At 35.8% G+C, this 27,130-nt stretch overlaps 1 long non-coding RNA gene across 2 annotated transcripts; it reads left to right on the top strand.

Annotated features, from left to right (window-relative positions):
* Nucleotides 1-72: 72 nt before the first annotated feature.
* On the top strand, nt 73-27,130 carry LOC126915001 (uncharacterized). Of its 2 annotated transcripts, XR_007709982.1 has the most exons (3): nt 97-5,031; nt 17,661-17,801; nt 17,900-27,130. It is a non-coding gene; the product is annotated as an uncharacterized LOC126915001 (long non-coding RNA). The 2 variants fall into 2 exon arrangements; XR_007709981.1 differs by having other exon boundaries at nt 73-5,031; nt 17,661-27,130.

Genomic DNA, 27,130 nt, shown 5'->3' with positions numbered 1-27,130 from the left:
ACTACGTCTTTTTGATCGTCGCGTACGGGTACGTACTGTACTTAATCTGATCTATAATCGGGATCCTGATGCTGATTCCCGGAGAACAGAGATCTATCGCGTTCACCTACGTCTCCCCTCCCCGCGTGCTTTTTGCACTACACTCTACCTCCTACCATCGTTTCGCCATTTCCCTCTCTCCGGCGAGTTGATGCACGATGCAGGGGAGAAAGACACGCCGCCTTCTGACCGGCTCGTAGTTGCTCGAAAACCTCTCTTACCTGCGCCGTGCGCTCGGTTTTATCCTTCGACACGTTTCCGATCGGTCTCGTTGTCGCGTGCCCTGTCCGTATCTACCGCGCGAACCCTGACCTTCCGCCATTTTGGTCGCGCCGCCGCTTCCGGCTCGTCGCTAAACCCTCGGCCGCCGTTCTTACCGATCGAGCGATATCGCGGCCCCCAATCGATCGAACTTCGCCGGGAAACATGTTCGAAAACGCGCGGTCTGCGCGCTTCTACGTCGACTCGATCCTTGTTCGCGCCAGTAACGCGATGTTTTGATCTATTCCCGATCCTCCTTTCGGAGGATATCGCGATACTCCACGACACTCGTCGATAGCAAACAGATCGAAAAATCAAATTGCAATCGTTGGAGGATCGTTGCTGGAAATTTGTACTCTGGCAAAAGTCTGGATATAATTGCACAGATCGAAAGACTCTCGTTGTGCGTGTATGTGTGATTGTTGTTATCAGAAGTCGAGAAGTGTGTTTCTGGGGGGTTGTTTGGTGTTTAGGAGGGTGGTTGATACTGCGACGAAGTGAGTAGAGACATGAATCGTGCTTGCAGACTGGAATAGGATTTCTAAGGGATTCTTCTTCGTAAGAGAAGAGAACTATCGGTTGCGAAGACTCGGCGATCGTTCGAAAATTCCGCACAACTTTCCTACGCGTGTAAAATTGTTGAATAAAACAATTTGCGGAATAAATAACAGGAAGAAACGGTACAAGAATCTTAGAAAGTTTCTTACTTTCAACAAAGCTAACAAAGTACTTTTAAAAGAGTCTTTCTATATTATCTTCAAACATTAAAAAGTCTTCACGGTCAATCGTTACGTTATCAGAGAAGAACAGATACAGTCGAAGAACCAATAGGAAGCAAATCCAATTACGATACCTTTGTACAATTAAGAAACAATTGCGCTTAATGCAACGAGACAAATGTTCCATCGATCATAATACGTCTTTGCCTCCAATCAAGGAGTACCAAGCACTTTCTAGGAAGACCCAGTAGCCGATTCAACGCCGCAGAGTCCAACTTGGACATCTAGAAGTTGGATGGCCAAGTTTGGACGCCTCGACGAATCCGTTTCCAGTTGAAGCAGCCTCGAAAGCGTAATTCCAACGACTATTGACTAGTCTATCGTTTCACGACGGCAGTATCGTCACGAATCTCGTGCACAAAGACCTAACCGCGAGAAAATCGATCGGAAATTCAAATAGCTGATCATTGTTCGACGAGATCTGGCTGTAAATAAATTGCAAGCTTTCGATCGGGTATCTGTTCGTTAAGACTCGTGCAACGAAGGGAGTCGTCGAAAGGACTGATCAACAGGTTGCTGATCTAGATAGAGCTACACCACGGGATTGTTGGTTAACTTCCTCTCAAGAGGAAGTCCAAGGAACTCGAGATCGAGAGTTCTATCTTCTGGTACGAGAGTTCCTCGTCTCTTGCTGTCCGATCGAGAAGAAAACGAGGCCTGGTACCACAGAGGGATTAGATTGGCAAGTTGCCGGGTGATAATCCGAGTATTGCGGGTTCTAAGGATGGAAATTTGGCGGAGACGAAGTTTGGACGAACACGTGCAGTGAAAGGTTAACTCGTTCGTCGTGAAGTTTCACAGTGCACCGTAGGAAGGAATTTTAGCGTGATTGATCGGTAATTATTTCTTTTGTCGTAGCGAGGACGAATAAAGTGTCTTAAACTGGAGATTAGGAGATTTTAGCACGAACGATCGATAACTCTTTTCTCCGCGAGAATCTAAGTGTTTTGTACTCTTGAAAAATTAAACAAATGTTCTGAATGAAAAATAGCTTCGGATTAGGCGATAACTTTTTTTTCCTTTGAGGACGAGCAAAGTGTCTTGGTCTTGGGATTAGGAAATCGAGATCGAGAAACGTTTTAAATGAAAAGTAAATTAATCGATAATAGTTCGATGATTCATAAGGTGATTTTTCTTCGTTTTTCCTTTTTCTTTACCGTAGAGATACGACGATCATTAGAGTAGAAAAGAAAGAATTAGGTTAGCGAGGGAATTGAGATAACCAGGCGAGAAAACCGGTTTGAAAAGTGTCGTATCGAGGATCGTAGCGTAAAATCGTGGAATAAATCACCGGCTTAGTTTGTTCAAAGCCTATTCAGACGCGACCTGATAATAAGCCGTATTGACATTTCGAAGATAACGAATAATATATCGTTGACACGATAAAGAGGAGTCGATTTGTAGAAAAATATAACAACAACGGATTCGATTTAAAGTTCCGGGATTGAATGAAATCTTCATGAACCGATAGAGAATCGCCGTCTCGATGTAATATTTATTGTTTTTTTAAATCAGAAATCCTTATTTCAGTGATCGTGCTTCTATGAAACGTTCCTTTTCTTCGGATCATTTTATTCAATGGACATCGTACAGCACGAGGCGAAGATTTTCACAATGGAAATAAGATTCCAATCGCAACATTGTTAGTAGAAACATATTTCTTCCATTAATCAAAGATCGAATCAAAAGAGGAGTTCGTTGATCAAAAGTGTAATAAAATCGAGTGAAATATCGTATCGGGAAGTTAAACCGCGATCGCGAAATTTCCACTTCAATCGAGTCTAACGAACTCGAACAACTTCTGGAATTAAGGGCTGCAACATCGTTGAAGATTAAACTCGAAGGCCACGAATTTATTGTTCCCAAGGAATACCACGAGCTTTCTCGTAAAATAAGAAACTCGAGATTATTGAAGATAATAAAGGAAGGAATTTTAAGACTTCGTAAAAGTATACTCCGTTGTAATCAGGATTAAATACAGCTTCGTTATACATACTTTCTACCCGCGTAGAATTATTGCAATCAATTATAAATTTTTCTAATTTGATAACTCACTTTTCCCAGCGAAGCATTCTCGTTAATTTGTATAATATTCTCGTTGTTTGTGCAAACAAATTTTTCGAAATAGAATTTCCAAATTTTCAGAAGTTATTTATTTAATTATTACTTTTCGAAGCAAAAGAGTTTCTGTAATTAAAAGTAACTAATAATTAAAATTAAAATTTCATTGAAAGCCAGTGTGCGTACAGGTCATTGATTTCAGCGTAAGACAATTATACTAAATTACGATGCAAGGGTAGCTTGCAAAGATTAGAAATTTTTCATGTTCGCGGTAGAAGAAAGAAAAAAGAAAGTAGAAGGTGAAGAAAGATCAAAGATTTAATAGATCGACGAAAGAGAGACAGAAAAGTGTAAAAGTTCAGAGAACTTTGTTAACGCTACAACGGTGAATTACGAAAGCTTCCTAGTACTTTGCAAAAGCTAGGTAAGCAAGTTGAGGAGGTTTACGGAACTTCACGAAAGGTACAGAAGCGTGCTAACGATTCTCAGAGAATTTCACAAAAGCTATAGAGATAAGTTAAGGAAGCTTACTGTAATCTGTAAAAGATTAAGGGAGCGAGCAAGAAAAGTATGCAGTATTTTGTCGTAAAATGTTTCAAAGGTTACGGAAGTAAATTGTAGTACTCTACAAAAGCTCCAAAAGTAAATTAAGAAAGTCTCAAAACATACGAAAATCTATAAAAGTGTACTAGAAACTGCTAGAGAATTACGTTTAAGTCGAAGAAGAAGCAAATCGAGGAAGCCTACGCTATTCTGAGAAAGCAACAAGAAAATCAAATTAAAGAGACCACTTTGCAAAAGCTATAGAAAATTCTTATAGAATAGCATCATCTAAGAAATGTTCGCGAAAGGTTGCAAAATCTACTGCTACGAGTGAACAATAGAAGCAAGATTAAAAACCTTCGCGCGATTCTACAAAATCTAAAAAAGTGAACTATAAGAGTTCACGAACGTCCGCGTGCACAATTATACAAACTTTACGAAACCAACGAACGAAAGCTTACAGCGTTCTACAGAACCTCGCTAGAACCAACCTATAAGAAGCTTGCAAATCGTATAGAAGCTTCATAAGCAAAAAAGGCGATAGAACAGTGCAGAAATTGAGTATCGAATCGCGTTAAAAGATCGATCTAGTACCCTGACCCAACGTAATAATCTTCTTGACCAACTAAAAGCAAGGTGTTTAACTACGATCGAATGTGAGTGTTCTGCGTGAGTTCCTAGAACCCAGCTATAAGAAGCTTGCAAACCTTAGAGAAGCAGGAAAACCAATAACAGAACACCGTTGAAACTGGCTATCGATCCACGTTAAAAAAGGTCAATCTGCCAACCAAATCCAAGGAAATAATCTACTTAATTAATTAGAAACAAAGCGTTTGGCTATAATCGAAAGTGAGTGCCCTGACCCTGCAACCGACTGAGAACTTTCGTCGATTGTCTTGCCGAAGATCTACCGGTCGCGTGATTCATCGAGGCCACCGGTTGAGCAGGTCAGGGACGCGAGTTCTGCGGCTTCAGGCCGGTGCACATCCAACCTGGATTTCTACACGATTTAACGCGCGTCGGGCTTCGGGGACGCTGTGAGCGTGTCGGTGTGCAGACGGTCCGGCATTATCTCTGCAACGCGACGATAAAGTTCCGCACAAGGGACACGATAAAAGCACGCGGGTTCTGCTTGATTAATCGCGCGTCTCTATTCACCGATTCTGTTCTCGTTAGGACAATCCGTGCTGGACCGAGCGCAACGAAATATAGCGAGGACGTTGCTCGGGGTTGGAAAGTGAGAATAATAAATACAGGAGGTGAATCTTCCGATGGCAGGTGAATTGTGAAGTGAAACGTGGAATTGGAGGAAGTGGGAAGCAGTTGGGATTGGAGAAACTGCAAAGTGGTGAGTAATCTGCGGATCCTTGAGATCTTTCGTGATTTTGCGGAGTTGCGGAGAATTTATTGGGGCTGTTGCTTCGATCATTAATCGTTCTGCTCTTCTTACTTCTTCTTTGGAACGTTTTATTCGTAAAATGTATGGAATGTACAGAGAAAGTAGTGAAATAGTATTGAATATCAAATTAAATATTTAGTAATTATTTATTTTAATAGTATCTATAAAAATATAATACTCTGTGTCATACGGATCAGAGGAAAACAACAGGATTAAGTAGAGTTCTGGGGCATATTTAACAAAACGTAGATTATTATATCGTTAAGTTTGGTAGGACTTTAGGTCGAGTTATTTAACGTTAAAGTACGATAAGCAGGGTAGATTTGAGAATATGAGAAAATTTCCTATTTTGCATATTCAAGTACCTTCAAGCTATTTCATTTGTACAATCAAATTATTAGAGCCGAGGCTTTTCGCAAGCACTGCAGCTGCTTTTATCAGGAAATAGAATTTCGAGATATTGTTACTCGATTATGACTACGAGATTCTATTATTAGGCGATAATTTGTAAAATTGATATAGCAGTTCTGTTTCGATGAAATTCAATTTGTGCACTGATATTTCATCCGTCTTTCTTGTTTTTAATGGAGAATCCGTGAAATTCTCAATTTTTATTACGAAGATCAAGGATATTCTGAACTTGTGCAAAAGTCAAGGCGGACAGAAGTACAAATATTATCATATCACGTATAGTAATAGATCTTTTTTATTAATATTTATTAACTTAAAGAATTAGATTGAAAAGTGGAAGGTCGTAGCTATAAGAATTTGTACGAATTTGTCTTTACGATCATGAAGCGGATGCCACGACGATTAATGGATACAGAAGAATCATCTTAAGAATTACGTCTCCCCTTTCGCGCTCTCGTCGATATTTAACGAATGATCGGTGATTAAAAGAGGTTAATAAGCACGTTCCAAGTTGATCGAGATATACGACAAGGATTCAGAGAATCGTAGCGAATCGTTGGAAGAGCGGCGCCATTCTGGCGAACGAAAACGAAGAAAGGAACGTAATCAGCGTCGTAGGAAGTGCAAGATTATCGATACCCCTCGTGAAAATAAGAAACCTCTTGTCGTTGATCGACTGTACCAGCGTGCCATGGTTTGTTCGAAGATTAACTCGGCAATTAAGCCAACGTGCCCATTTGTTTCTCTGTTTTTCGTATTTCGATCGCGTCTTCGATTAACAATCAGGGGAGTGGTGCGAGAACGCGTCCATTTTTATGGACGAGTATGACCTCGATTGCGAGCATCGTGGTCTGGATCGGTTTCAAGTGGAGAGGTATTGTGAATGGTGTTGTTTGTGGTTTCGCCGGCAGAAGAATCGGATGTACACGGTCGTTCAAAAGTTTTTCCATAGCTACTCGTTTCTTACAAGATATGATTTAATCGCGAAATTGACTGATTAAGCATCGATGTCTTCGTGGGATTTTCTATATCTATTTACATTTGCACGAATTCTGTTCGTTAACGTTGTTAATATATTCGTTGTAAACATCGTTTCAATTGTTTCAAAATTACAGAGCTAGGTATACGTATCTGAATTTTTGGACGAGAGATATGCCATAAAGATGATTTTTGATTGGAAAGATTTTACACGGCAAACCACTAATGTAATCTTTTAAACGAACGTGGATCAACTTATACTATCGAACCTACAAAGGAATTCCAAAGATTTGTTTCGTATTACTTTCGTCAATACCTGTTCGTGCGAATCCAGTTTCAACTTCAATTCAATTTCAGATTAGAAAATTCCAGCCATACAGGCCTTCAACTTTGCGAGTCATAGTTTTAAGACTTTCATCGAGAAACGCGATTCACCTTCGTTCCCGTATTTGCCTTCTTTAAACTTTCGTGTCGTTTGAACAACTTTGAACCCTTTCACCGTCGATTAAAATAACGATGTTGCAAAATTTAACAAATATCGTCTCCTATATATATATATATATCGCGCATTTACATTTGAGACGTACATCTCATAATGGATTGTACAGTAAATTTTAAAAGAAGGATACCCAATTGTTCGTCGTAATAATTATAAGTCTTGATAGTTTGTATTTCTCGAACGTACGACAGATTCTACGGTGAAAGCGTTCAAGTATTTAAACGAGTGTTTCTCTGTGGTAAACGACAGCAGACAGTAAGGCACCGAGCATATATAGTATACCATAACACGACTCGCCAATAAGGTTTTACACGGCGCGATATAACTGATGGATGAGCGTTGATTGCTCAGCCAGAGTTTATTAACTTCTCCCCGCAACTTCGTTAAAACGGTATCCGCGCAATTAAGCTTCTTGGTCGAAGGCGAGAAAATGGTGCTCGCGAGCCTTTCCACGCCAGACTTTCCCCTCTTTTTCCGGCTATTTCTTTTCCCCCCTCGTTGTCGAAGAAGAAGAAGAAGAAGAAGAAGAAGAAGAAGAAGAAGAAGAAGAAGAAGAAGAAGAAGAAGAAGAAGAAGAAGACGTCCAGAGGGACTTGGTTCCGCTCGTTCTCGCGAAACGATCGCGGTGATTTGTGGTGGCGTTTGCCCAAGATACATCTCGCTGCCTTGCGCGTCACTTTGCTTTTTCTAGCCGCCTCTGCGCGGACAAGGAAGAAGCGGAACGTCCAGGAACGCGAGTCGAGTCGTCCACCGAGCTGGCTAAAACGCACGCGATAGTTTTTTTCGAGGCTCCACCAAGATGCGATCATACGTCTTCTCCCTGATCTCTCGGATACGCTGTAGCGAATATGAGATGTTCTTGATAGGTGCGTTGTACCTTCTTATCCAGAGGTCTGTGCTTTTATGCAATGGTATATAGATAGGCATACTTTCGGGAAATCGAACAGCGAAGTTTCGAAGTTCTCTTTGGAGAGCTCGAGGCAAAAAGATATTCCATTTTTCCTTTTCTATTGCTATTTCGTGAAATACGTGTAAGATCGTAGATCGAATGTGAGATGTTTGACGATTTTTACGATGGTTCGATTTTGTAAGATTTTGTTGGAATTTATCGTGTAATGGGCAATGATAGATAAGGAATTGGAATTTCTGCGTTGCTTTTAATATATTTTGTTTATACGTTTCATTCATTTGGGCGAATTTGACAAAGTTAATTCGAGGATCTCGGGATTCTAATGTGGCTTGTCGAATTAAACGTTCAAAAAATTGGAAGCTCGAATTAGAAAAGATTTTAAGATAGATACTTGAGATTTTGTGAGCGACTGAAACTTGGCTTGTATCCAATGTAGTGTAATCGAACGAGTTTCGAACGTTTCTCAACTTTTCTCGAGAATGATGGTGTGCGTGGCTGGAGCATTTCACCCTCGGATTACGAAACTCGTCGAATCATCGTCGCTTAGACAGGAAAACGTTTCGATCGTTAACGTTTCAACCGGGCTGCCGCCGGCGTAATGCCACGGTCATAAAACGCGAACTTTCGCGTTCAGTTGTTCCTTTCGCACGCATCTGCCGTAGAGAGACGTGCAACGCGGAAACGTTTTGCTCTTCGTTGAAAAGTTTCAGCTCGCGCTCACTTCGACTCGATCGGAGAAATCTCCGACTACGCATCGAATACGAGCCTCGTCGTTTATTTGTTAACCGCTTGTGGTCGAATCTCTTCCCCTTAAGAGAAGAAAAGTTACGTTCAGCAGCTTACGATCTTTGTTACGAGCTAATCGTACTCACACGTGTACCGAGGAACTACCGTAAACTTTAGTATACATTGCTAAAACATACGATCGTTCGTCCGATCGTTTCGTAAAATCTGTTCTTCGAATCTAAAGCTTAGACAAGGTATCGTAATTTATATTATTAAACAACTGCGCGATAAGAGTGGGCAATAAAAATGGATAATAGAAGAGAATTAAAAAAGCGATGAGCGTAAGATTTACATTATTGTAAAATCGATACAAGAATTGATCCTGAAAACATTTTGGGATTAATCTAGAACCAAAAAAATAATAGCTCTAGATCTTCTACATAATGTTTCAAAAAGTAAAACTATCGTAACTATGCTGTTTTTAGATCTACAATAAATATCGTTTAAATATCGTAAATGTTTTTTACTCTTGTTTGAATGTTATTATTGGAGAATCATATTTTACGAAAAGATTACGTAGGTAAAAAAGTCATATTCTTTAGGACAAATTTATGGGAACATTTGGAGAAGTTGGTTCACCGATATTTTTCTTCGTCATTGTATCTGCCAGATCTCCACGATGCTATTACAAAGCATCGTTCATCTTAAACGGCACTATCATATCAAACGAATATCAATCTAATATTACGAATAATGTACATAACGGTACCTCGTGACGTTACCGTTTCGCTCTAGCCGATACTTGCCGCTTTTCTCCCCATTTACGTCCGTTCGTTGAATACTCAGTCAACGATCTCACCGTCAATTAACACGAATCCTCGGCAGAAATGATCGAAACGAGCCTCGAAACCAAATCACATTTCGCATTGCACGCTTGTTTATTCCTGTCGACGCTTCACTTCGCAATTCCTTTCTTCGCGAATAGATTGATTTATCAGTGGCTCGTTATGCAAATAGACTTTCTGTCTCTGGTTTGTCTGCTGTCTTTTTCCTACTCCCGTTGCAAATTTTTCTGGATGTCGTTGAACGAGCACGCAGTGATTTTCTGCTATTCCACGTGCGACGATTTCGTAATCGATCCGATCTTTATGCGTATTTAAATGTAGAACACGTCGATCGCGGAGGAACGATCGATCGTGTACGAAAGATCGATCGGCGATGGATTTGCATCCTATCTTTGAATCGTGTATGCTAATTTCCTTTTCCTTTCCTCGAGCAATATCCTTTAGCGTTTGTTTCTGGCTGATTGCATAAGATTTTAGACAGAGTTTAATAGCAGCATCGCTAATGATTGAAGCACGTAGGTATCAAATTTATATGAAAGGGAAACTTAACATGAAAATTTCTGTGTATATGGAAAACGATATCTGGACGTGATTTGCGAAAAGAAAATACATGTAAAAGGATATACAAAATATGTATGTACGAGTAATAGAACGTATAATGCAAGGAAAGGACAGATCAATAAGTTTATCTAGAAATTAAATAGAAGATCGTTCAAATCTTTCAAAATGCACCGCAGTAAATCTATAAAATTCTGAAAAATTACGAATGATCGTTCGCTTCGATTACTTTGGTAGTCTCAGCGTTAAAATGGAAGATATTTAAAGTATTGAAACAGTAATATATTTATAAAATATGAAGAAATACTAAGCTCTAACATATGAAATATCTGATTTTCAACGAGTTAGGAAAAAATGCGTTTGTATAATATAAAAATGCGAAGGAATTAAAATCATCTTTGAAAGAGAAAATTGTCCGTTTCAAATAAAAAGATAAAGATAGTTGTTGAAAAAAAAAATGATTTAGAAAATTGACATTTCATATAACATGACATTCTGTTGATTTAGAAATGGTTGAAAAATGCTCGTGAGAGCGTGAAATAGATAATTCTTCTAAGTGTGTCGATTCGTGTCGATAAAATTACGTTTACAAAATACCACCTTAGTTGCCTCGCTTACTTTCCATCGAGTGTACTTATATGTAGGTACATAAAGAAATTTCAAGTGCGTCCCTGTACCTATTGCAATTCTGTGTAAAGAAATTTCGCAAGCTACGCATATCTGTTTAGATATGGAAGACGATTGATCAATATAACTGTGTGCAAACACCGGGATAGGAAGATCAATGCGTTGCTTTTTCTTTCGTAATGTTCTTCCTCTGAAGGTTAGCCGATATCAAGAATAATTAATTAATCAAGTCGTACATTTATGGCTTTTTAATATATATATATTATACGTAGAAGTAGATAAATAGATTATATTTTACTTGCAAATTGTAAGTTCGAAGAAATAGTTTATGAAGAAACAGACCATAGAATATCAGAATAATTGCAAAGATATTGTTAAATATCTATCGTTAAATATTCTATCGCAAATTAAATATCGCATACGATTTATAGTACACATGAAAATACTTAAAATCTGTGTTAAATTATCATTAACACGTAATAATAAAATATTTCTATATTTATTGATTTATTACTTTCTTATAGAAGGAATTCCGTGTTATATAGTACATTTTTGGTATTTTAATCCATCTGGCACCATGATCCCTAAACGAGGGTTGACACATTTATAAAATTGTAGAACCAGTCGTTTTGACCGGTGTGGTATTTCTAGTGTTAAATATCTATTTTGCGTTTGTAAGTAAATTTTAATTTATCACGAACGGTTTGACAATCTCAATACGTCTTCTTATTGTTATCTCTTTATTCTACCCTTTAATTTTACTCTATACTGAACATATCGCTGACATATTTTGCACTTTTACATACACGTATTTTAAATACTACGTATCTTTTACATATTTAACACGCACAAATATTCCAAATTTGCTGTGCAGAAACTATCTTCCTTTAAACGCGACAACCCGGTAACCTGATCCTGAAATACGTGATCAAAATCGCATGCAACTTGCCACTCAATCAGCAGCAAATTCACCTATGCTCTACCCTATCTTCAAATAGAATTCGGAATACGCACGAATTGAAAGCGCGTTCACTCGGTTCTTTTCGCTCTTATTCAGATGTAAATGCAATGTGATCGTAGCTGTGAATTCTCGGTGAACCGCGATCAAAACAGCGGAAGCGTCGTCGAATTCCAAGGGTTCGTCGGGCGAATTTGCATCCTACACTTGTGCTACGACGACTGATCCCAAGGGAATTCAGCACCGTTACAGACCGTGCGAACCAACGATAAAGATAAAGTCTCTGTTGGCACCAAGAGAACCGAGTAAATCAACGCTCCGTCTCTTCCTTACCCTTTATTCTTGATTCGATTTAATTCCGCTGAGAGAATGGAAGTTGTTTGATCTGTTGCAGGGCTTGGTAGATAACAGAATGTGATTCGCTTTGTGTTTCTCTGTCTCGTGTTTGGTCGTTGCGAACAAAACGATTGGATTCTTAACACTGGAACTATTACAGCGTAAGATTTTAAAAATATATAAAGTATATAATTCGTGGAGTGTAAGAGCAACAAATTAAAATGTACGACGTACGAAGAAATTTATATAATACGAGTATTTCAAAATACATCATTCAACTGCCCCAAAATGGATCGTTGTAAATTTATAAAACCGATTTTATGGAAAATAACCATCGATTTCGACTACTTCGGTAGTTCTAGTTTTAACAAAATTGTCAATAAAAATTCCTTCAAAACGTGCTATTTAGAGTTTTTGTTTAATTGGCCATTGTAAGACTAGACTGAAATTGCAGGTTTTATTTCTAGCTTTTATCGATGACATATTTTGATCTATTCCTCAACTATGTGGCCTATCTGAACTATCAGGACTATCTGGTTTATTTTCTATGAATTTGTTTAAAAAATTCACGTTAAGAAAAAATTGGGAAGGATGGGAAGATGTTTTATCTTCAGAGAATTAACATATTATGAAGCAATATGTGCAGCGTTTATTTCAAAAACTTTTTTTTTAAGTAGCTTCATAAATTCTTTTTAAACGACTTGTTTTTCTTACTAATAAATTAATAATTAATATTTTCATCGAGCAAAGAAAGCTATTCCTTGACCAATCCTTTCCCAACAAAATACTTGAAAACGAACATCACATCATGAAGAACTTAGATACTTGGATACTTTTCTATCATTTAACGTTTCTATAATTAGATACTTTCTATAATTGCAGATCTGTTCTAATTCTAATTCTCTCGCAATACGGAACGCGTTGCGATCTGATTTATACGCATAAGTTGTTACGCGTGTGTATACCTGCGTATAAGTATCTATATTTGCTTCCTTTCGCGTTATTCATCAGATCCGTACACCTCTTCCGTGTTCCAACATCGTAATTGAGCTTGTAACAATTGCAAAAAAGTTACATAATCGACGATGGATCATCCTGCGTCTCGCATTTCTTTAAACATAGCTAACAAGTAAGCCTGAGAAAGCAAGGAAATTTAGCGATTTTCTTCTCGTGGCCCATTCAGCTCCAAGCCTGATGAATAATTGATGCACTTTATGAATACATAAGGCTGTTACATTGTAAAGGCACGCAAGTTGGTTAGCGATTATTCCACGCGTGCATACGCGAATACGTGCTATACAATAACAACTTGCGACTGATTGCAATAGTATTTGCACGTGATATTCCGGCGTTCTTTGTCTTGTTTAAACAAAGCTAAATTGACAGCCATGAAATTGGATTAATAAATAAGCTGCGCTTGTCATTAGTTAGGTCTAATTATTCTAACACGAATATTCTCTGTACTAGGTAATTGATGAGTTGAAATGATGAATCATACAAGTATAATACAAGAAACAATCCACCTATCACTCGAACGCCATGAAGAAAGAAAATGGGAAAATAAGTGGTAAAAACAATATATAAAATTAATTACACGTATTTATTTGTAGCTACCTTATACTATGCCCCAAGGGTAAAATATTAATGATATTTAAACAAACGTCCAGTACATATAGCTTCTTTTTGTTACATTCTGCATGGAACCTTTCTTCACGAAGTGGTTCGTTTTTTATTATTTTTTGAACTTCCATCCTTTAACATCTTGAGCTTCTCAATTAGCGCGATACTCTTTGACACGAGATTGAGACGAAATAAATTGTTATGACTATTTAGTAATTCCTCTTCTCTTTGTGTCTCGTTCGATGATGCCTCGGAGAAGAGAAATCATGTGCAACGTTCAAATGAGATTACAGACTAATGATGTAATTTGGAGATGAGCTTACTGTACTTTCACTGATGTTTCTACGTAATTACAGTAGGTAGATACGTCTAATAGTTAGTTAGAAGATTGATGGTATTATTAATTATAACGTGGCAATATAAGTACTACTCGTTTATACTCATTTATACTCATTAAAATCGTTGATACTCATTACAATCATTGATACTTTAGTAGAGATATAAAGAAATGATCATGATGTATTGAGTACTATTTTCTGAATCTGAGAAATAATTTAAATTTCCTAGTTTTCTTTGCTCCATCTAACTAATACTTTTGTGCTATTATGTAGAATCACATTCAAATCAAATGTATTTTATTCGGTAGTATTTACATTTTGGATTAGTACATAATGTTCATCTATATAATAATATAAATTGTTACAATATGATTATACTAAGATATGAATAGAAAAGTTAATATTAATAGTATAATAAACAATATAATATAAATTAATTTATTCTGTATATAATGTTCAAGTTGAGCATAAAACGGAATTTTGTTGCAAAATTAACAACACGTAATTACATTAATTATATTGCTGATAATATACTGGTTCTTTAATGTTCTTTCAATGTTTCGTTTAATTTGCATGACACAAAATTCTAATTATATATTTATGTGGTTCATATTTAATTAGTATAACGTTAAAGGAGAATTTGTTACTAATTATTAGTCGTCCAAATCCTTGTCTTGTTTGAAATATTAAGCTACACAAATTAATGTTACATCTTAAATTAAAAGATGTAATTGATAACTTGTGTATTTAATTTCTTTCCTTTTAGACAAATATCGATTTTGATATTAAAAGCGCAGTGAAGGATAAGTCGATAATATTTTATGAGAAAATATTTATTTGTTACTTACGAAGTTCATAATCGGTCTCATTTATAATATTACTTTCATAATGTTTTACAAAGACGTAAATACATAGATGAGAGACAATCGACATTCATTACAAGAAACACGAAGCTACTTATGAATCTACCTGTAGTCGGTAAAACTTATCGTCAGTCGATGGTTGCTTGGAAACTTGAACTTTTAAATTTTTAACGTTCACTCGCAATAAAGTGCTATGCAAACGTGCGAACAAAAATGAATATTTTCTGAAAGCAGATCGGAGTTTATAGGCTTTGAAAATGAACAAATTTACCGCTCTTTCAGTGCTCGTAATGAGACGAACTAATTAATTTTAATGAAATTTCCTTCATACTGTACGTACAACGAATTAAAGACGAGATAAGTAATTATTATAAAAATCTTCTACGAATTATAGAAATTTTGATATGCTCGTAAAAGTGATGCTCTAATTACGTTTTGTTGAAAGCTTAATTAAAACCAATTCGAATTGAATTTATTAATCGTGTTTATCCACATGACATCGGAATGTATCGTAACTGAAAAAATAAACTACATGATATCGAAAGATTTATCGTAACATTGACATTTACCATTCATTATAAATCTTAAACTTTCACGTTAATATTACAAACACGCGAAAGTTCGAACATTTATTTGATTAAAGTAACTCTATCGATTTTAAGTGGTTCATAGTATTCCTATCACCTTTGCAATCCTTTTTAAAAATTCAATTACAATTTAATAATTGCGCGCGTGTGTTACTTTGTTTATTGGATTCACCATATTCGTCATTTTCTATTACTCACTATATTAATGACTATAATTTTTATTAATTTAATGTCGCTCAATCTCAATCACAATTCACATGCTCTACATATCTTATCTTTTATCTAGCAAACGCAATATAAATCCTCTACTATTTGTACGATTTTCGTATCGAAAAGACTAAAAAAGAATCAATTCGAGAAATCTACGATCACAGTTGAAAATATCACGTACGCCTTATAAAACTACCTTCTATTCAAATAAAGCAACGAGGAAAAGACTCGTACAAGCAACCACGCGAGGGAAAACAACGTGAATAAGCATTGTCCCAGGATGCACGCAATTTTTGCGGCTAGTCAGCCCTTCCTCGAATGACAAGTTATATCGTGTGCTCGTCCGTCAACGATCTATCATCGCTATTTCTCTTCTCCCCCTCGGCTTTTTTTTTTGTTACCATTTGCTAGCCGGCTGTCTTTCGCTCCTATTACAGATATATCAGTCCGTATTGATTATGCCAACAGTGTAGTCCGAGCGACGTGTTACTATCGATCGCGGATAGAGACGCGTGGGCGGAACGTGGACGTTCCAGTTTTCTCGACCCGAATTGCCCGTTTCTTTTCTTCGCGCTCATTTCAATTTCTAGCGATTCTCCGGTTGGCCAAACCACGTACCTGCATGATTCGTTTTTCGACGAACACGGATTCCATCTGACACCGAAGTAGAATTTTCGCAATATGCAAATAGCGTTCGCTGAATTTTTATGGCAACCGTGTTTGCTACTTCGTTGTTCTACGTTCGTCGTTCTTTATCCTTTTGTGGTCGTTAGAGTATTTTTGCCGCGAACAAGGAAGCATTGGGGTTTGGTAAATAATGCGACAAAGAATTTTTATTATGGTAATCTTATGGTAATTTTTATATAAATCATTTGGAAGTCTTTGTGTTTTGAAGAAGAAGAAGAAGAAGAAGAAGAAGTCGGAATAAAAATAAAGAGAGATCGTTTGATATTCCATTGGGCAAAGTTTGAACAACTGAGTTGAAAAGTTGGTTTATTGGAATTTTATAGGTAACGCTAGTATTTGTATCATATTATAAACTACTTTTAGAAACTTGTGTTGATGATTTGTTTTTCACGTGTGTTCTTTTTGGTATCTAACGATGAAAGATTCGAGAATTTCTAATTTTAAGAAAATACTAGTATTACATGGAATGAAAATCATAGTGATGTAAATCAGTCCATTTATTATAGTTCATAAAACAATGTTAAAATAATTACTTAATTATGAAGCTAAGAGGATACTATTTTTAAGAGTTCAAATACGTGACTAGAATCTTGACTTATATCACTGAGATTTTTCGCTCGTCATATTATTTTATAAATAATCGTACAGTAGAGAAAATATGAATAACGAAACGAATAAAAAGAATCTAAGTTGATAAAAGCAGCGTGATAGAGTTGGATAATTTATTTAGAACTTTCCGGAAAAAGGTGTCAAATGACTTTAATGGACGGTGATAAATTTGAATCTTAAATAAAGCTTATGTAGATATCATTGGTAATTACGAAATAACGTGCCTTTGTCGTTTAAAAATTTCGCCATTTTCTTCAGGTATTCACACAGTATAGACGATTAATGTTTTAACACAGCGACTACCTTCCTGCGTGACTCCTTTTTCCTCTCTAGATTAATTTACCTGCGTCGTTTTTATAAAAATTATCAAGCCATTCTTTCAACATGATATTATAAAACACACGGATACCGTTTCTATGAAATGGGGAGATTTTCCAGTCTTTGCTCTTCTCCACGAAATTCTTAAGTAGAGTCTAATTCGTTCCTTGAATATTATAACACTTGACATTTCTATTTATTTTCGTGATTATATATCGTATACTCTGTTTGTCTTCTACTTATTTTTCTTAGAATTCTTAAGCTTGTAATCCTATAAATATCATCCCCATTGCTAATTACACCGCCAATACTCAGGACCAATTCAAACAATACTATAAACCGCCTAATGCTACAGCAAAGTTAAATACAAAGCCCTTCAAACAGATACGAGCCTAACTCACATAAAGCCCGAGAATAAAGCCGAAAATACTGTAACCCAAGTCAAAAGATCCATCGTCGTATTATTTCAAAACACCCCGAACTCTCGTTTTTTTCCAGAGAAGAGCAGAGACGTGTCCACGAAGAGCCGGTGAAATACAACACAAACTACACTACGAATCTTCTAACGGTACCTCCAACAGCAAACGTTAACGCAAATCCTACAAACAAACACGAGTCAAACTCGAACGAAATTCCAGGGTAAAACTGAAAATTGTGCTAACCCAAACCAAAAGATCATCCATCATCGAGTTATTCCAACACTCCTGAGGCTTTCTTTTTTTTTTTCTTTTCTTGAGGAAAGCGAAGAAGCGTCCACCAAGGGGCGGTCGATTGCAAACAATTTCGCAACAGCAACGACGCGACAAATTACCGTACGGTCGAGGAGGGAAAAAAAAACACGAGGAAATTAGTCCCGTTCGGAGAATGTGTACGGTGTTGTCGCGTACGAGCTGCGATGCCCGAGAGGGTAGCTGGAGGGGGTGGTCGTGGCGAAAAAAGGGGCGCAGTCGCGGCGAACGGCCACCCCCGCGGACACGCTTGCTCGCGCGGCGGCTTGGTAGTCTCGGTCAGTCGTTGGCGGCCGAAAGTCGTGCGAAACAGGAAACCGATGGAGGGAAGAGAGGAAGAGACGGAGTGAAGACAGGTGAGAGAAACGAAACGAGGCAAAGAAAAGGGAAGAGTCGCGGTAAGGTCGAGTAATTCGTGGCTACGACGAGGGTACAACATGATGAAGTTATATTCGTAATAACGGTCAGAGGTTCGTTGAGAATGTCGCTTTGTAAAATTGTGATAAAGAGGAAATTGGAGGGACGAAGAAGGAAACGAGGTAGCTAGATTGGTTAGGTGAATTATGCTTGGTAGTAATAATGGTTAGCGGTTGGTTCGGAGAATGTCGCTAAAATTGTGGTAGAGGGAAAACTGGAGGGACGAAGAAGGAAACCAGGTGTTTAAATTGGTTAGTTGGATTACGCTTGATGATACTAATAGTTAGAAGTTGGTTAGGGAAATGTTTCTTTGCAAGATTGTAGTAAAGGGGAAATTGGAGAGTTGAAGAGGAGAGGGAAGTGTTTAGGTTTGTTAGATCATGTTTGCTAGTGTTTAATGGGGGTAACAATTCTGTGGTAGAGTATCTAGAAAGGAAAAGAACGCAGAGGTAGATTGACGAGATAGATGAGGTATTCTTGATATTCTAAGATGATATTGATGATGAAGTAACGGTGTGTAATATAGAGGGAAAGTTTTAGGGTAAGATTTTGTAAATGAAGTAGAAAGTGGGCTGGAATTAAGAATTAAAAGGGGGAGAATATTGAAAATGTGGTTGAAAGTTTGTGGTAGAAGGTAAAACGGATTATAGTGGAAGGAATAATTCGATCGTGAAACATCGAAAACGATAAAGGATCGCGTTCTTTTTTACAAAAAACTAAACGAAGAGCAAAAGAAATTTATTCTATCGTAAATTAATGTCGCGAGGAGAAACTCTTTTAAGGAAACAAAGACTAGCCGAGTAATTAAATAAACACCAAGACGGTAAACTAAGAAATACAGTCGTAAAGTAAATTTCAGAGTATGAAATTAAGAAGAAAAATATCAAAAAAAAGACAAACATTCCAGTACAAAATTCGATTAAACGGCGAAACGTTCGCGCATAACTTACTAATGAAAGAAGAATTTCAGTTATGCTAGACAAACATGGAAAAAAAAATTAATAAAATCCTTAGCAAAATTATTCTACAAAGTCACTAAGAAATATTTAAAAACCTGAGATTTATTAAAAAGATTATTCTAAATAACAGCTACGCACGTAAGAATTTAAAAAGAAATTTTGTTATAACAGAAAAAAATAAAAAAAAAATTTAATACGGAAGAAAAAGAAACAAGGAAAAAAACAAGGTCAAAGAAGACGTGGTCGAATCGAGGGGAGAAACGTAGGTAAAGAGAGAGTATATTAATGGGGGCGAAAAAGAGGGAAGCGCGCAGGAGAAGCTCGATGCCCATCAGTATCGTGGTTTCCGTGGAACTGAACAGAACCGAGCGGAACCGAATGGAACGCTGCATACGCTGAAACGACACCAGGCGACCGGTACCGAAGTTTCACGAGGGGGTCCAGTCGGTTTTTCGTGTTCAGTTCGTGTGCCGCGTTCGGCCCGTGCGTCGTTCTTCATTTCGTTCACGCGATCGTTTCACCTTGGACAGGTACACGTTGAACACGTCGCTTCCTCGTTGAAACATTATATTTCGTTAGAATCGTATAGTTATTTTTTTATATGCAATGAAAATTGAGTATCGTTTACGAATACACGCGACGAAAAATTGCATGGAAATTGGATCTATTGAATTTTGTGGAAACAGCTTCGAGCCTTTTTTCATTTTTTGCATTTTTGGTTTATGATATCGGCAATGATATTTATTGTATTTGGTGTTTACTTGGGTTTACTTTAGTCCGTTTTTCTTTTTTGTTTTTTTTTTTGTGGTGTTAATATCGATGATTGAAAAATTTATTATTTTGTGAAGTACTTCTCTTTGTGTCAAGAAATTTTTATGAGAAGGTTTGATCTGAAAACTGTTCTCAGGTGCGATCGAGTTAATACTGAAATAGATTTTAATGTAAAGTGATATTTTATTTTTGGCTGATTGATCGTTTAAATTTTGATATTGCGCGTTTTATTTCGAACTTTTCGTTTCATGATCTTTTCTTTTTTTTAATACTTTTTTTTATGTTTTTCAATTTAATTTAATTTCTGATATATTAATTATATCCAATGTAACAAATTTCTAATACTTTATTAATTGAAATATCGTTATGTAGATGATTCCATGGAATTTGCGAATTGATAGAATCGTACATGAAAAGAACGATGGAAATAGAGGGGTGGTTAAGAATGCATGGAATGCATAACACGTGGTTCGAAGACGTTTGAAATTGTTCCTTCAAGCAAGAAGCAAACATAATTTATTTTTCTCGTATTCCACTAATATTATAAACAAATTTTAAAGTAATTCTAAAAGCTTTCTGGGAAACAAAATGATATTAATTCTATATTAAACATTTTTATCCTGTTTCAGTATTTATCGTTTTAAGTGATTTTTTTTTATACACTTAATTGGTATTTTTGAATCGTATATAATACACTTAAAAAGAATCATCAATATTTTCGTTTCATCTTTGAAACAAATTACATTAAAACTACCATACGCCCGGTGAATTTATTTAATAGCAGGTAATATAAAAAATTTCAAGTTAATTAACGAAGTACGAGACCACCTTCGCATTTTTAATTAATCGATCTGAATCAATACCCTAAAATTTCACGTAAATAAATCGCTGCAATACGTTCTACTTTGGAGATATCTCGTTTTACGCTTCTCAGAAAACTTCTTTTACGTCTGCCTATTAAGCGCGATAAGTTTTCCGAGTTGGCAAGGCGAGACGATGCATTTTCTTCGCTCATTGTGTTTTTCGTCGATTCACGGCGATAATCCTCGCAACGCTCGCACGTCATCGATATCGCAACGTGAACCATTTCGTTTCGGTTTATCGCGGTTGGGAATCGTGACGAAATCATTTCGACGAGTCAACGAGAAAAAAGAAAGGGACAGGGAAGAAAAGAAAATGCAGGGTGGAGTAAAGAAAGGCAAAAGAGTGGCGCGACGGTTCGATTCGACGTCGAACAGGAAACGAAAGAGTTTTACAGCTGCGGCCGGAAAACTTCTGGCGACTCTATCACGGAATCGTTATTGTCGTTCGTCATGCACTATAAACGACCTCGCCATTGCGGCCAGCTTTTTGCGCAGCCGTGATAATTGCGTCGATTGTGGCTCGATCATGATACAGACCTCACCCGCCGCTTGTTCGCCGGCTATTCTCTATTCGACCCGACCGAAATTAGTTTTGCGTAATTCAAACTCAATTCCACTAATTTATATAGCGGTGGAGTAATTATTAGAATTTTACTTTACGGAAAGTAAATGGTTTTCGCGAGAATATCGTTGAATTTCAGATTTTAATTGATTTAATATTGGTAAAATTCTATTTCATTATTTCGTATAATTTCATCTAAATTTCGACGTCGTTTAATCGAATATTGGATTGTTATTTGGTTTCGTATAATTTCAGTACGATTCTATCGATTTGTAGCAGTACGTTATTTGGTAAAATTTTATTTGATAGAAAATTAATGATTCGTATATCGTAATACGGAATTATTAGATGATTTTGTATACTTCAACTTCGATTTTATTAATCTACAGCGATAGGGTAATCGGTAAGATTCTGTTTTAGGATTAATTGATGATTTTCATGAGCATAACGTGGAAGTTCGATGTGGATTGATTCGACATCGGATTATTATTTAGCTTTGCATAATTTGAATTCGATTCTATCGATTTATCGCAGTAGTGGTAATTGGAAATTTTTTTCTTTGTAGGGTATCAATGGCTTTCAAGAGAATATCATTGAAATGCGATCTAAGTTGATTTAATATTAGATCGATATTTAATTCTGTACAATTTGAATTTGATCCTAGTGTCTAGTTATTGTAATTGATAAAATTTTATTTTATATGAGAATATCTTTGCATTTGGAAGTCGATGTACCATCTAATGTTACATTATTATTTAGCTTTGCTGACTTATGTTTGCAAATAAAAATATATGTCTTTAACTAATTGGTATCTTTGAATCGTAGCAGCAGATTGAACATAACGAGTCAGTTTAATTGTGACGTAACTTTATCTTTTTATGTACCAAATTTAAAATAAATATTTTTACTTCATTTAATTTTTCTTCCGAACGTAAAATTCAATATACATATTAAGTTACGTATTATGTAACCTGATTCTAATACGAATGAATTGCTATCGTCGTCAATGAACAAATAATACCACTTGAGTGTTAAGCTTATAGTAATTTAATACGTTCAAATAGCTATACTGACTTTACGCGGCTGTTGTTTGCACTTTTTACAGATTACCTTAATACAGCCTTAACAGGTCTTACGTTGAAGTTAATATTTACTTAGAAGCAATTATTAGATATACGTAATTTTAGCGCGATCCTTGTGTATTTCGAAACGAAGTAAATTTATCGCGGAGTACGATCATGATAAGATCGCCAAAGTTCTAATTTTTTACTTCCTTTGCTTGTTTTCATAATTGTGTTTCGATATGGATGCTAGTTGTACTCAGAATTAAAGGCTTATTAAATTCATTTTTATATATATTTTCTTATCGAAATGTTCATTTAATTAGTTACGACTTTATAATCGCCGAGAAGCCTTGGTTAATTGTTAAAAGAAATTATACCGCATTGGAAGATTTCTCAGAAGAATTCTCCTTGACCGAATCAATGGAAAATTAATCAAATTCGAATTTTAGTTCAGAAATTATAAAATTAGTTACAAACAAAATTATCTGATAAAACAAATTCCTTGCATATTTTCTATGTTAGAAATTTCATTAATAATCACAGAAATCAATCGTTCCTTCCATAATTCCTCATATCAAATATCTTTTCGCAAATTTCACATGTAGAACAAACACGATAATAATTTTTATAGAAAGAGGGAATATTATTTTTAACTCATTCCGCGCTAAATACGCGTAGCATTAATCTTTAAACATTTTCCACGACGAAATAGAGTTATACTTATTTTTCGACCAGTGATTCAACGTATGCGTAATACGATTTGACTTTTGACTGTTTCGCGTATAATTGAAGATTACCATTTCTGCCAATTCGATAAAGATCGGTCTCGCGAAATCCTAACAGAATCAGCTCATTGGACTTTCAATTCGCAATCGATTTGATCCTCGGCCAGTAAATCATTCACCGACTGTTGCTGCAGGTCAACGCGTTTCGCAAATCCCTTGTGAAATCTCGTCGCCCACGTAGCAAAAAAATGCTTTCTATCGAATTCGTTTCGTAAAATCTCCACGCTGTTGCCGTCGCGGTTCGAAACGATCTACCTTCGTTTACCTGCTCGAATTTTGATGGATCAGCGTTAGCGGTGTGAAATTGGATGGTTTTTTCGTTTCTTCGATTGGAATTTTTTTAACGGATGAAGGAATGATGGTTATATAAGTTTATGTATTGGAAATTTTATTTTGGTTGAAGATTTTTTTATAGAAAATTTGTTGAAAATTTTTGAAACTTCTGTCTTGTGTAAATCACAGAAGATTTATGATTCGTACGGGCATTGTCTTCAAGAATATTTCTATTATCTTCTATAGAATTATTGCCAAATTATTGTAGAAAGTATATACCGCTAAAAGGATTATTAAATCGTAAAGGATTTTTACAATTTAATATGATTTATCGTTCCGATCTTGCAGCACGAAAGAAATGAAAAATATCACATTTTGATTCATCTTAATTTTCTAAAATTATTTCGCCGTTTTAGAATTGTCGTACAAAGTGGGCGCGTATCTTATATTACATTAATCTGTATAGGATCTCCAGTAATTCAACGTAATTAGTTTTTTCAATTTTATGGAGCGAAAGACTATAATCATACGTTTCCTTTTATTTCTACTTCGTAGAATAACTACTAAATTATTATAAAAAATGAAACAATCCTACGATGTTGATATTCACAGAATCTAACAATTCAACGTAATTTATCATTCTGACACCATACTAAAGAGTATTATCATCCATCTCTACCCGACAGAATTACTTTGTAATTACTTCTCAAGATACAGTAATCACTCTACGCTAATATCCAGAGTATCTCTCTAATAAGACAATAGAAAAAATATTTTCACAATTTTTAACTACCTTAATCCGACTGCAGAAAGATTGATATCGAGTAAAGTGGGCGCAGAACTAACGACGTAAATTAATGTACTTTTTGTCTCATTATAAATTACTTAACGGTTCTAATACGATAACGATGTAGGAACGGCTCTGTTCAAGATCGAACGATTTACTCGAGAAACGGTTCACGACATCGACAAGCACGTGCTCCGAGCGTAAAATAAGAAGAAAGAGAAAGGGAAATATGTTGCACAAGCATGGACGGAGGAAAAGCGGAGGAGGAAGCGAAGATCAAGGACATCGGAAAGGTTCTGGCGGGTCTTGGCACTGGAAGAATTCACAGATGTGCAGTGTATAATCGTGGATCTTGCAATGCCATCACTTGCTGGATACCGATTCATCGTGGACCATCGATCATACTGATAATAATTTCTAATTATTTTCGAAATCGTTCGCATCTTTGGCAAATGTTTCTTCTTTTCAGAGAAAGGACAACTTAACTTGTTAAACGAAAAAGACGAATTATATTGTTATTTGGACTGGCCTATTCGAATCGTTATTTGGATTATTTACTTTCGATACAATCACTTTTCTATTTAACTTTGCTATTTTTTCTCCATAATTTTCGATAGTCAAATTCCTCTTGTTTGTTCATAAGATGAAAGTAAGATCGAAATATAAATGTTCGAAAATTGCAGCAGGGTTAACTTCGCGTTATCAGGATCCAACATTTTACGTGGCATCAACCTGGGAAAATAAATTACATCATATTGCGGGAACCGAGATCGACTTAATGGAGATTCATTCGTCTTTATTAACTTTTAATTTCGTGGGTACAGAAGTCTGTAAAATGATCTATAACGAGGAACCCCAATTAACAGATTTCGATGGCCAACCACTGTTGAATTCTTCGATTTTTTAGTATATTAATGTCTTAAATATATATAAAGTCAATGGTTCCTTTTAATAAAATTTTCTATTAATTCTGAATGGCATTACAAATGTATAATAATTTATAACACCCTTTATTTTCATTTTCAAACAATTACAAAGCTCTACCGTCTCAATTCAATCAAATTTCAAATGCATTAGCAAACTCTAAAGAAGACGAGCAAAAGGTGACGAAAATCGTTTTGCAACGAAGCATTTTAAAATATCGAACATGCAGCTCTATTATGCTGACTCCTAATGATCTCAACAATCGTGTCAATCACAAGAGTAAAGATCTTGCGACACGAAAAGACAGGTAGCTAGGTGGCCACTTGATCGAATATCGATTCTAGGAGGAATATCGAAGAGGATGGTTGTCTGGAGAATCGTTCGAGCGTGTTGTTCATTTTAATCGGTGAAAGTAGATGCATCGGAGAAGATTCACTTCGCTTGATGCATCTACGGTTGCACCGTCGAGCGTGTCGTTTCTGTTGTCGATCGAAGATTAACTACATCTTCGCAGTGTTGCGAATGCAACGCACGAAACCATCTCAACGACGATTTGCTCCGTTTACTTTTGAACAAAAACCATTTTGCATTTACATTCGTAGATCGAGTAACGTATTTTGTATCCTGGGCCAAAGGGAGAAACGCGTTTGAGAAGAAACGATAAGAACAAAAATATATAATTGAGATAATAGAAGTTAAAAATGAAAATGATAAAGAATGGTTGGAAAGAATAAAAAGTAAAAGAATAAAAACTAGAAATTAAGCTAAAGAGCGAAGGCGATTAATTATCATTTTTGAATGAAGAATTTCATAATAATCTTAACAATATGGAATCTTTAATCCATTTTAATAGAAATATATTTCTCTGGCGGTGAATTAAATGGTACAACTTTTCTTCGTTGTTGCAGAAAATTATTTTATTTCTTTATTTATTATCGATTTCTGCAGTAGAAAAATTCCAATATTTACATGAAACGAAAATAGAAAATTGTTAGGTGATAATCGTACTTAATCTGTGGCTAAATTAGTACTAATTTTAAAACAAGTTTTATCAGTGTTTTCTTTAAATGTCGATAAGCAGCAACACGATTAATGTTACGTAGGATCAGTTTAAAAGAGATATCGGCTAAATTGATAAAAAATCATATATGGAAGCGTTAATGAAGGAAGGAAGTTTACGATCCTTTCACAACGTCAATGATCGATAAATTACTTTGCTCTTCTCATAAACTTTCTCAAACGCAAGAGGTATTTAGAAATGAAATTAACTCGTTTGAAGCATTAACTTGATAAAAGAATTCATAAAAATATATTCTGAGGAAAATAATGATATTTACCATTAACGCGTTATTGGATTAGATTTATAGAATTATTGGAAATAGTTCAGTGCTGGAATTTACATTTTTATAAATTAATCGTAATTTCTCTTTTCTTTTTTTTTTTATATATAACAAGCAAATATAGGAAAACCTTTCAAGAAATAATAGACTCGATTACTTTAGCAAAATTGTAATTTATATATTAATCAATTTTGTTTAAAAGCAATTTTTAATGCAGATTTATTTAAAAAGAACTTCTGAATTGTAAATTATTAAGTTCGAATCTGTACATAAACAACTCACTAGCGTTATTTAGATGTGTAATAAATACGAATGAAAATAAAATTATGGAAAATTATATTTTGTAGGAGTGGATGACCAATGGATAAAATAATCTCAAAATGTTCAGGTACGATGCAAAGATACGTATGCATACAATATGGAATATTAGTAATACAATGAAACACATAAAATGTAAATGAAATAAAATAAAATAAATAAAAAGATTACAATATA

This window comes from Bombus affinis, chromosome 3 (assembly GCF_024516045.1).
Source record: "Bombus affinis isolate iyBomAffi1 chromosome 3, iyBomAffi1.2, whole genome shotgun sequence".
Classification (NCBI taxonomy): Eukaryota; Metazoa; Arthropoda; class Insecta; order Hymenoptera; family Apidae; genus Bombus; species Bombus affinis.
Note: the sequence above shows the minus strand (reverse complement) of the source record. Positions and strands in the feature narration are given on the sequence as shown.